The sequence below is a fragment of the Dermacentor variabilis genome, chromosome 5, assembly GCF_050947875.1.
Source record: "Dermacentor variabilis isolate Ectoservices chromosome 5, ASM5094787v1, whole genome shotgun sequence".
NCBI classification, from domain to species: domain Eukaryota; kingdom Metazoa; phylum Arthropoda; class Arachnida; order Ixodida; family Ixodidae; genus Dermacentor; species Dermacentor variabilis.
The window spans coordinates 161,538,895-161,549,409 of NC_134572.1; the positions used below are offsets into that span (position 1 = coordinate 161,538,895).

General features: G+C 44.1%; 1 long non-coding RNA gene across 1 annotated transcript; it reads left to right on the plus strand.

The window, feature by feature from the left end:
• The first annotated feature begins 610 nt into the window (after nucleotides 1–610).
• LOC142582016 (uncharacterized) lies at nucleotides 611–6,944 on the plus strand. The gene is made up of 3 exons (XR_012828359.1): nucleotides 611–706; nucleotides 4,119–4,190; nucleotides 6,791–6,944. It is a non-coding gene; the product is annotated as an uncharacterized LOC142582016 (long non-coding RNA).
• The last annotated feature ends 3,571 nt before the right edge of the window (nucleotides 6,945–10,515 follow it).

A 10,515-nucleotide genomic window follows, 5' to 3' on the forward strand; every position in this document is an offset into this window, starting at 1 on the left:
GCATGTCTCCAAGTTATTCTGCGTTTACTGCTATACAGCATGTTACTTGGAGATTAAAAGTGGATCCTACTGGTAGGAACATCTTCAAAAAAAACTTTCGGTACTTCCTATTTTGTACCTTACATTTGCAGCGTAACCATGCAGTACGCACATTATCAATACGGTACTGACCGTCATACGAATTTCTTTTTTATGCCAAAAAGTATCTTGCATATTACTTAGGTTCTGCAGTATCTCGCAGTGAAACGTGCCTTATACGCACAATCTTCAATCCACGACAGCCACAGAGCTGTCTCGAGTCAGGCTCAGAGTGAATGAGCCACCCATCAGTGTTGTCCAAGGGGACACAAGGATATTTGCATTGTCTGTTTCTAGTACTCAATCTACTCTTGTCATGCATGAAGTGTACGTGCAAGTGTGCACCTCATCGTTGTCCTCCCAAGACAGCTACACGAGCAGCTTCAGAACTGCAGTGCAGTTGTGTTCATGAACGTGTGTTCATTTTTAGTGTGTTCATGAACGTGTGTCTTCCAGTTGTATGCTTCTTTCTTTAAAATTGCGAAGCCAGAGATGTCTGCTTAGAAAAAAAAAGTGTGATAGGTACATGTACCCGAATTTTCCACTGTATAAAGGTGTCATCACCAGCACTTGTCTTACAGAGCTCACATGTGATCTCTAGTCAACTCATTTCAAGATAAATAACATGGTATGTAGTGAGCAGCATTTCCACTGCGTTTATTTTTTTCCATTTGGCCAACGCCAATTAAAATGCGTAGATGATACATATCCTTAACTGATAATAGTAGAAAATCATATTATTGTATACTAATAAATGATAACATGTCCAAAACTTACGCTGGGAAATCTTCATTGTGTAATGCTTAAACTTCTGTGTGCTTCTGTAACCCTTGACTCGTGCTTTTGTTGCGACGAGAGCGAGTGGCGCATTTTTATCTCAAGGGAGGGGTGATGTGATATCCTGTGTCAGCTTCCAGTTCCAGTTTTGAATCGGTAGGTCAGGGCGCCACTCAGCGCCCATCGCTGTAAGTATACCTGGTGCGTTTCCGCTGGAATGATTACAATGAAGGCGCCAATTAAAACAACGGACGAAGGAAGGAGACACGAGACAACCACGTAGGCGCACTAACCCCTGAGCGTTTTATTTCTTGACACAGGAATAAATCGCTGCTGTCAAGGATCAAAACAACAAAAAGAAACAGGGCCGTCATCTGCATTCTACAAGGAAAGCATAATACAGAATAACTTCTAAGTGCAGCTCCCAAGATACGCCAGTTCCTTTGCCCAAAGGAAAACAGAGGCTTCACTGATACAATAAACACCACGCTTCTTGATGTCAAGCGCTTCCAATATCTCTCTTGTCAGTTAATCATCAGCTCTGTTCAAAACACAGGTTCTATGAAAATCTGGAATGCACTTGTGAGCCTTGCAATGCGCACTGATGTGACCGGAGAGCTGGTTTTCCATCTTATATCGATGCTCATGCAATCTGTCATTCAGACATCTGCCCGTTTTGCCTACATATGATGAACCACACGACAAGGAAACCGAATAAACTACTTTCTTTACACATCCAACATTCTGCTGCCCATGTTTTTTTGCGCACACCTGTTCATTTTCCCGTTGTCCTGCGTTCACCTTGGCACACATCGAACCAAGACGTTTCGGAGCGGAAAATAAAACCCGAATACCAGCTCGCTTGCCTACTTTTTTCAGATTGTGAGATATGCCGTGAACATATGGAATGGTAGTACACCTGGTTTCAGAAGGGCCTGCTCGACCCTGGTTTACAACGTTAGGTTCCTTGAGCTGCCTGATCCTTTGATCCTTGACTGATTTTGATCCTTGACAGCAGCTATTTATTCCTGTGTCAAGAAATAAAACGCTCAATTGTTAGTGCGCCTACGTGGTTGTCTCCTGTCTCCTTCCTTCGTCCGCTGTTTTATTTGGCGACTTCGTTGTAATCGAGCATAACCAACTCGCCCACCAGCACGTGCTAAGCGCTGGAATAAAGTCAGATTCTTTGTCTGGTCCCCGACTCGTGCAGTCCTGCTCTTCTTTGCAGCGTTTCGCGCCCCGGCCGTTAGGCCTCATGCCGTAGGTGCCGCGTCCGGCCGCCCCGGCGAAGCTACCACAAATACCATTAGCAGTCCTTGTACATGCAGCTGACTCGTAATCTATGCAAGTTTACGCGGCTTTCAAAAGAGAAACTAAAGCTGCAGCCTGCCTCAATGATGTATTGCATGCTTTGCATAGCCTGTTCACTAATTTTGAAAGCTGCTAGGATATTTTGTGGCATTATTATATTTTAGTATATTTGACATGAAAGCGGTTCAAGTAGCTTACCGCCCGATTTTCAGCATGACTAAGTTGACCCGCTCATGAGCTAGCAGGTAAAACATTACTAGTAGTTTTTGCAGCGTACATTTATTTCTATTGCGGTTAGTCTTGTGCACTCGAGTTGTAGCTCAAGGCTTGCAATATAAATTGTACTGCTTTAAGTATAAACCCCACGGAAGCGATCTCGCGCGCGACAGCGACAAGCGACGCGATGGAGATGGCGGTCGCGTTCGCTCGTCGCCTACAAGTCGTACCCCATGCGAGCGATGACTTTGAGCGACGTGTCCCCAGTGTTGCCGGTATGAGGGCAGTAATATAGGCGCCTAAACTAGCATGACGCATGCTTTATTACCTTAAGTTAATGTATTTTACTGTAAAAAGCAGCATAAAATATTTCTGAAGGTCTCCCAGTAGGTTCTTATCCTTGCACGTAAAAAAAAAAATTCAATCGTTTCTTCGTTCCGTGCGACAATCGGAAGTACTTGAGTTATGTACATCCAGTTACGGCTTCGCACTTTGTACTAGTCGCTCATACCACTTCCAGGTGACGAGCGACGAATTCTAGACCGAGCGATCTGTTTACGCGACGGCCCGATCCGTCGCTCGAAGCCGTCGCTCGTCGCTGTCGCGCGCAAAATCGCACTCATGGGGTTTAGCCTTTAGGCAAAATAAACTGTTTGTACAGCCAGAGAACTTGGAAACACGCAGGCTGCGAGACGAGTGACAGTGCATGTTTTTCTTTTAATTTCCTTTGCTTTATAGCAAAGCACTGCTGTAAGGACTGACCATTCTGCCTTTTATTTTTCCTCCAATAAGCTTCACGAGTTCATGCTGCAAACAGGTGTTGACCTGAGTACCACACTGCGACCACTCCTGCGTGCTGTTGCGAAGAAATTGAAAACGCCCAGAAACGGCATCTTGAAGCATTTCTTGCGGACTTTAACAGTTGCTTGCACGCTGCGACCGAGGACAAAAGAAATGATAAAGAGGCTTTTCTGCATGATGAATCGAAATCACTAATATATTTTTTTATTCATGAAGAGCATGCTGAGAAAAATGCACTCAATGCATGAGTGAAATGCATGTAAAAGTATGGCGCATGTCATTGCTGAGGGAATAGTATAGATATAAAACATGATAGCTTGCGTAGAGGACCACGTTACGTTGCTGGAGGAGCAATATTTGCCGGCTATACAGAGATCATTTGCACTCCAGAGAGTCCTGTTATAGCGAAGAACCTGCTTACCTGATCCTAATGCTCCATCAGTGCTTCTAACAAACAACCCTTTATAATGTGCTGTGTAATGACGTAAACTTGTTAACATAAAAATATTAGCATGTCCACATCGTTTTATACTAATTGAGAAAATGCCTGTGTTAGAAAGATAATTTTAAAATGTTCTGTTTTCTTCTGGCACTACTCTACTCATTTTCATCTCGGTCCCGAAAGTTACTACTCCCACACACGCACTGTTTAAATATCTTTTACACACATTTCCAAGTAGGTGCTGCAGGTATGCACATTTTAAAGGCCAAAATTTGCAACATAACAAAAGGGAATTCTTGAAATTGGTTCTTTTTAATTATCAGTTTGAAGTATTGACATATGAATCCTAGATAGACATGCATTTTAAGGTGCAATGTATCATTTGTCAGGCCAACTAATGTTATGGCTACTTATCCTGGCTGGCTGACAATGACAGTGAGGGCTTTTGTGCTGCTCTGTTTGACCCACTTACATTCAGCACTTTTCATTCCAGATATGATAGACTGCTGAAATTTGTTTGCTGCCCTGTCTCGTTAAGGAATGCAAGGAAGCATTTTTGACAACTGTAAGTGCACCTGAACTGTAAGCAGCAGGTGTGGTGAGCTGCGGGATAAACCATGCCACTTTAGCATGGTTATGACTCTTGGGCTCAGGCTCAATTCACTACTTTATGACAAGTATCAGCAGCCTTACATGGAGCTGAAGGTTATTTAAGTTACCTCAAACATTGCCTGTTTCCTAGTCTTCTTTATGTATAGCCAGTGACAGGTTAAAACAGTAGCAAGGGCTCCTCAAAGAGAAAATGTTCATGCGCCTCAGTGACTTGCCTTGAGAGGAAGACTCAGTCTGAACGTCCTGTCTAAGTACATGGGAAGGGAAAACGCTTTTCTTGGCAACCACTGCTAAAATGTTAGTAAGGTTTGCTGCATTTAAAAGAAAAAAATGAAAATCTAGTGACTAAGAGATTCGTATCTTTTGGTTGTTAATCAACAAAAATTGGAAAATGAGACTCCCATACAAGTCTAGAACTCTAAAAAATTAGTTATCACAGTTTTGTTAACTACACTTTCTACTTCACGTAAAGCAGACAAAGTATACATATTGTATTCATCATTGTCAATTGTAGCACTCAATAGTCAGTAGCACATGCTAAGCCTATTAATAATTAACATGCTAAGCATATCAATAATTTCACATAGGCGATAAATTCACATTAAATTTGTCTAGTTGATAGAGTCTTACAGATGCAGTGTACACAACTGGAATGTATGTGTTTCTGATGCAGAATTACCGATTTGCAGATATTGCTCTTCAACTTCTATTAACCTTACCTATTTTCAGGAGTTATTGTAAAAATGCAGGCCGTAAAGGAGAATTTCGTTTCCTAGAATCTCGTCTTTCTCTCACATGCACCACACATCATTCAAATTGATCTCATTCTTGCCTTTTATCTTATTCTTGCGTTTTAATTATCTTTAAAAAGTGAAATCAGAGTTAGCTGTGAGCTAAAGGTTCCTCTTATCCTGGTCTCCTTTATTCTTATATATTGTTCCTTATCCTTTATACTTGTGCTTCACAAATTTAACCGGACAGCACTGCTAAACACAATGGTAGAGACAGAAAATAACAGGACGTGTGCTGTACTCGCAAAAAAAAATGATTGAAGAGAAGCCTTATGTATGTCAAAATGGATCAGCACGGAAGAAAAAGATACACATGTAGATGTACAAAGCCGGGTGATAACAAAAATGGGGAACTGAGTATGCAGAACAAGACAAATGCAAAATCAAAAGCAGAAAAGACAACAAAATCACGAGGCAGGTTAAATAATAAAGAAAAGAACACGTTACGCTAGGTTATAGCATATATGACCAAGGTAGTCAATTTCCTTTGATGAAAGGGTCACTAATGCCTGGTCTTTTATTCTGTTCACATGGAATGCTTCAATTAGTTATATTGTTAGTCTGTTGCGATGACCTGAGAGGATGATTGTATAACAGAAGATGGGGCTACGGCGGCATGAACGACAGTGACTTTTCAAATGGTAAGGCGGTGCGGATGAAGGGAATGAGTGGTGGTGCTCCTCGGTAGTGCACTGGCCGCTATGCAGTTAAGGGACACTAACGGCAGATCTACCGCTGAATCCTCTCACGCACTGTCAAAAGGATCTGCCACTTCAGCTGGCAGCATCTCTGGGTTACTGTGGTTGGCATCTTAATAACTTGTACACAACGCTGTAAGCATGCTGAAGCACATCGATGGCGTTGCCTCTGCAGCAGGACGTGGTCATGGGAAACATGCAAACAACGCTCACATCATGCCTGAACATGCGTACCACCATACACAATAACACACATGGAAAAGGTAAATGTCGACTGGAAAACAGAAGCACTGACCACCGCTCAGACCTCTTGCGTTTGTGAGTGATGATAACCACGATGATAAACAAGCGGTGCCCTTTTTTAGCGCTTAGATGGGTGCTACAATGTAACAGAAAAAATCGTGTATAGGCACCTTCAATCACGGAGGGTGCTATACCACAGATGCTATAACCGCGGCCTCTCCTGTGGTCGCCGCACTGCCCACATGGTGAACTGTCGCAGTTGGCGTCCGTCACCAGACGCACTGTCAAAATTTTGGAAATAAACACCATGTCTTATACACAGAAAAATGCGGTGCACAGCAAACTGGTCGGACATATGGCATTGGGACACATTCGCATCCTTTTCACCTGAACCTGGCATGCTCAAAATAATTTATTCGAGCCAAGGCCCATGCAGTAATAATTTAACAGATGTTCATAGTTACTTTGTTTAGCTCAAAACAACAGACACAAGATAGACGACAGGACAAGGCGTCGTCTTTCTTGTGTCCGTTGTTTTGCGCAAAACAAATTATGGATTAGCACCAACTAGCCCCCCTACGCATTGTGCTTAACAGATGTTTTTGAGCCTTGTCAGAAACTTCTTAGTTGCTGCCATACGTAAAGTGCTGCACTGTTTATCAAAATTATGAGCTTATGCTTTTGTTTCACCTTGCACGTATTTTAACATGTGAGTTCATTTACTTGCAAGGGTACCTTCACTTTTTGCCATTTCTTTTAAAATTAGTGCATCCAACAAATTGTGTCACTAAGTATTTGCAAATTATTTATTCGCATGACAGGAGCACTCTGCACAGAGTGCCTACTGTGGTATGCAGAATGGATGCATGGGATTCGACGCCCTTTACGGTTTGTCTGGAGGATATCCAAATTGAAGAGAGCACGCTGCCAGAAGCCCTGTCTACATTGTTCACCCTTTATTGGGTTTCGACATCGTGTTTGCAAAAGTGGTGCACAAAATGCTGTAAGTCATTGTTAAACCTTTGGATGTACCAAGCAATGCGCACATATCGTCACTAGCGCGTGCGGCGTACTGTTTTAAAATCATGTTTCAATTGAGAATTAGGCATATTATCGCACAAATTATTTGTATTTGCATAAGCCTTTTCCGTTAAAGACGTATGTATTGCTTTATTTATTAGTTTGCTAGATGCGCATTTTAATCAGGCTCTTTTATTATTTTTTGCCTGTCTTGTATATTATATATTCATAAAACACATTTCATGGCCTTTTTCTGCATTACCATGACTTTCTGCATTGCCAGAGACAAAGCAGGCCTTTCTAAATTATCTTGATGATGGTATGTCTCCAGCTGAAGCTATGAGGCGGAATGAAAGCAAGCTTCTCGTGAAAGGAGGATTAGCCTTGCTGGCCAATTCTGGCGTGAACCCGCTGCCCCCTACGGTTTACTATTGGCACAAGGGATGGCGTGAACACAACTCCGGCAGTAATGTGGACCCACTCCAGATGATCGCCGAGAAAATACCATTATACAAGGAACAAAGCCAGTGCACAGCTCAAAATACTGTGGATATAAAAGCACGGCTATGTACGAATGCGTGAGTGGAATCAACAGATGGGACCCTATGCTTATGCTAGCTAATTAGAAAAAAAATTACCGACGATTACGTTACTTCCTAATGCGAAATTTGAGCGCAGCAAATAACCTGTTTCACCTTTTCGATAGATTGAGGCAAAGAAATCGAGCAACACATGTATGCGCTATCACAGAATTTTTTTTTATATTTCCCGTACTCCTGGATCATCTTGACGGCGGCGACGGTAAGCTTCTGCTTCGGCGGCACGCACCTCTGGATTCTGACGGCGACGGCGCTGGGCCTCTGCTCTGGCAGCTCGTTTAGCAGCAGCAACAGCAGCAGCAGCAGCAGACGGAGGACTTCCATCGGTCGTCTCGCTCATGGCTCAGAAAGAACTGGCAGATAATTTCGCAGTGGCGAACGGCAGCGGCAATTTCGGCTCGGGCGGTGCACATATACAGATCCGCCGCCACCGATCTGGCTCTCTGATTGCCACCGCACAGGGCGAACGGCAGCGGCAATTTCGGCTCGGGCGGTGCACATATACAGATCTGCCGCCACCGATCTGGCTCTCTGATTGCCACCGCACAGGGGTTGCATTGGAGGAGGAGCGAAGAAAGGAATTAAGTTCGAGCCGGCGCTTTGACAACCGGAGACTCGCAGGAAGAGGGGGGAGGGGGGCGGCGTGTACACCCAGCGGCAAACGATGGGGGCAGAAGCGCGCGCAGCAAGCGGACAACACGATAAAGGGAGGAGGGAAGAGATAGCAGCGACTGACTGATGCCGCTGACGCCGATACAGGGGGGGGGGGGACCCTTTCCTTCTCTTTCTGCATGGCGGCGACGGTGTTCTATGCAGTCACGTTATCTTGACTCTCTAGCGGCGTCAGCGGCATCCAGCGGTATCAGTCGGTCGCTGCTAGCGCTGGGGGGATGAAAGGGGGGCGGAGCTGGTTACGAGGCCGACGACGACGCGAAACCCAGGAACGGACGCCAAAGAGCTGCGCTCTAAAACAGCTGTAGAGACCAGATGGTTCCCCCCGTCTTCTGTTTCTTCTGAATGTTTCCTTCACTTGATCATTCTTAGTTGCACTAACCAAACAAACCAGCTTGATCATATTTTCAGCACCTAGTGCTCTGGGAAACTTAATTTGTTAAGCACAACACGCTCCTTCACACCATTGTGCATGAGGCTTCAGCTGTAGAATCCGCAATCCATCTCTAACAATAAGAATTCCAAGGGAGTTCAATATAATCCAAAGTAAAGCCACTGGAATGCAATGTGATTTATATGTTCATCATACAGAAAAAAAGAAAAGAAATAAATTTGTTGCTTGCCATTGCCACTAAACCCCTGTGACCAAGTGTGGCTTCGAATTGTACGTTCAGCTATCACTCGGTTTCTTTTTTTATTGTATAGTTATGTAATAGGAAAAGACAGCACAGTTTTATTATTGCTTGCTAATATGGGGAACGACTATGGAAACTAACGTAAGGAACCTATCTAAACTCCAAAAAAGAGCTGTACGTGCTATTGAAAATCTATTACTTCGTGACAGCACAGAAAGTTCATTTTTAAAACACAGCCTGCTGAACATTCCACAAACATATCCAAAGAAATTATCAAACAATATACATAAACTAGTCAGAAATGATACACATTTTCAACAAAAATATTTAAATCTTAACACAACCTATGATTTTCGACATAAACACTATGAGTTTGACACAACACGAACAGTTATGGTCCTTAAAAACTTTCGGTTATTATACCTCATACCTTAAACGCTCATTCAGAAATTTATTTTAACGCGCACAGCGTTAAAAGGAAGCTGAAGGGCTTTCCAGAAAAAATGAGTGAACACATGTACATAATGGTTTTAAACCCTCCGAAGTCGAATATTTCATCGAAATTGAGCGAAAGGAAGCGTAAACAGATTTTATTTTGACAGAAAGTGCAACAGCAGACTCGTGGCAGCTCGCGCGCCTCATTTCCGCCTGTGATTGGTCGGGCGCCTCGTGACGTCAACAATGGTGTTCTTCCGAACCGACCGCTGCCGCTACACATTAAAGGGACACTAAAGGTTACCGGAAACTCAAGTTAAAGTGGTAGAGCAATGTTCTAGAACGTCTAAGGCGTCAATATAATCGCGAACAGAGCTTTAGTAACCGAGAAATTGAGGTAACTGCATAACACGATTTGAGACCCCCCAGCGACATTCCGGTACTAGCCCGATGACGAAAGGACTCCTCATAATTTGTGTTACTAATACTCAACTACTCGTATTAAAAATATCATTTCATTCGATTATAAGACTGAAAAAAATTCTACTTGTCTACGTCTATTCGATTCTAAGAAAAAATAACATTTTGACGTTGCCCTTCAGTAATATGGGTGTTCGAAAGGTTTCGTTTTCGCTCGACTCTGCGCGCTCGACTCTGCGCCGCGCACGCTTTGGAGCTTCAGTAGTTTCGTTGTCGTGTCGTGCTGTGAGGGTTCAGCTGGCTCGCGAAACTTTCATTTGGAACAAGCAGCGAGAATTCCACGTCCATGTGATGTCGTGGGAAGCCCTCGTTGCTTTCCCGCTCCGGAGAGCCGGTGTCGAGGCCGCCGTCGTAGTACGTAACGACGCCGGCAGTGCGAGCCCTCAGCAGCAGGTCGCGCTCGTCGGTGCTCAAATCGCTGAAGTTGAGCCCACCATCGCGAGCCAATCTGTCGGTGTCAGGGTCCATTGCGACGAGCGTCGAAGTTAGCGTCATAGAATGAAGTACCAGCTTATGGCCGTCTTGCGCTGGAGTTTGAGGTATAGTGGCGGCGCCTGGTGGCGGTGCGGGAAACGACATCTGGGTCGTGCCAGCTTGGGTCGTATTGAGCCCTGGCTGTGGCGAAGCACGTTTCTAGGCCGAGTTTTGCGTCGATTCGCACATTATTATGCCCTGTTGCGAGTGCGAAAAGGCTCGTCGCTTCTC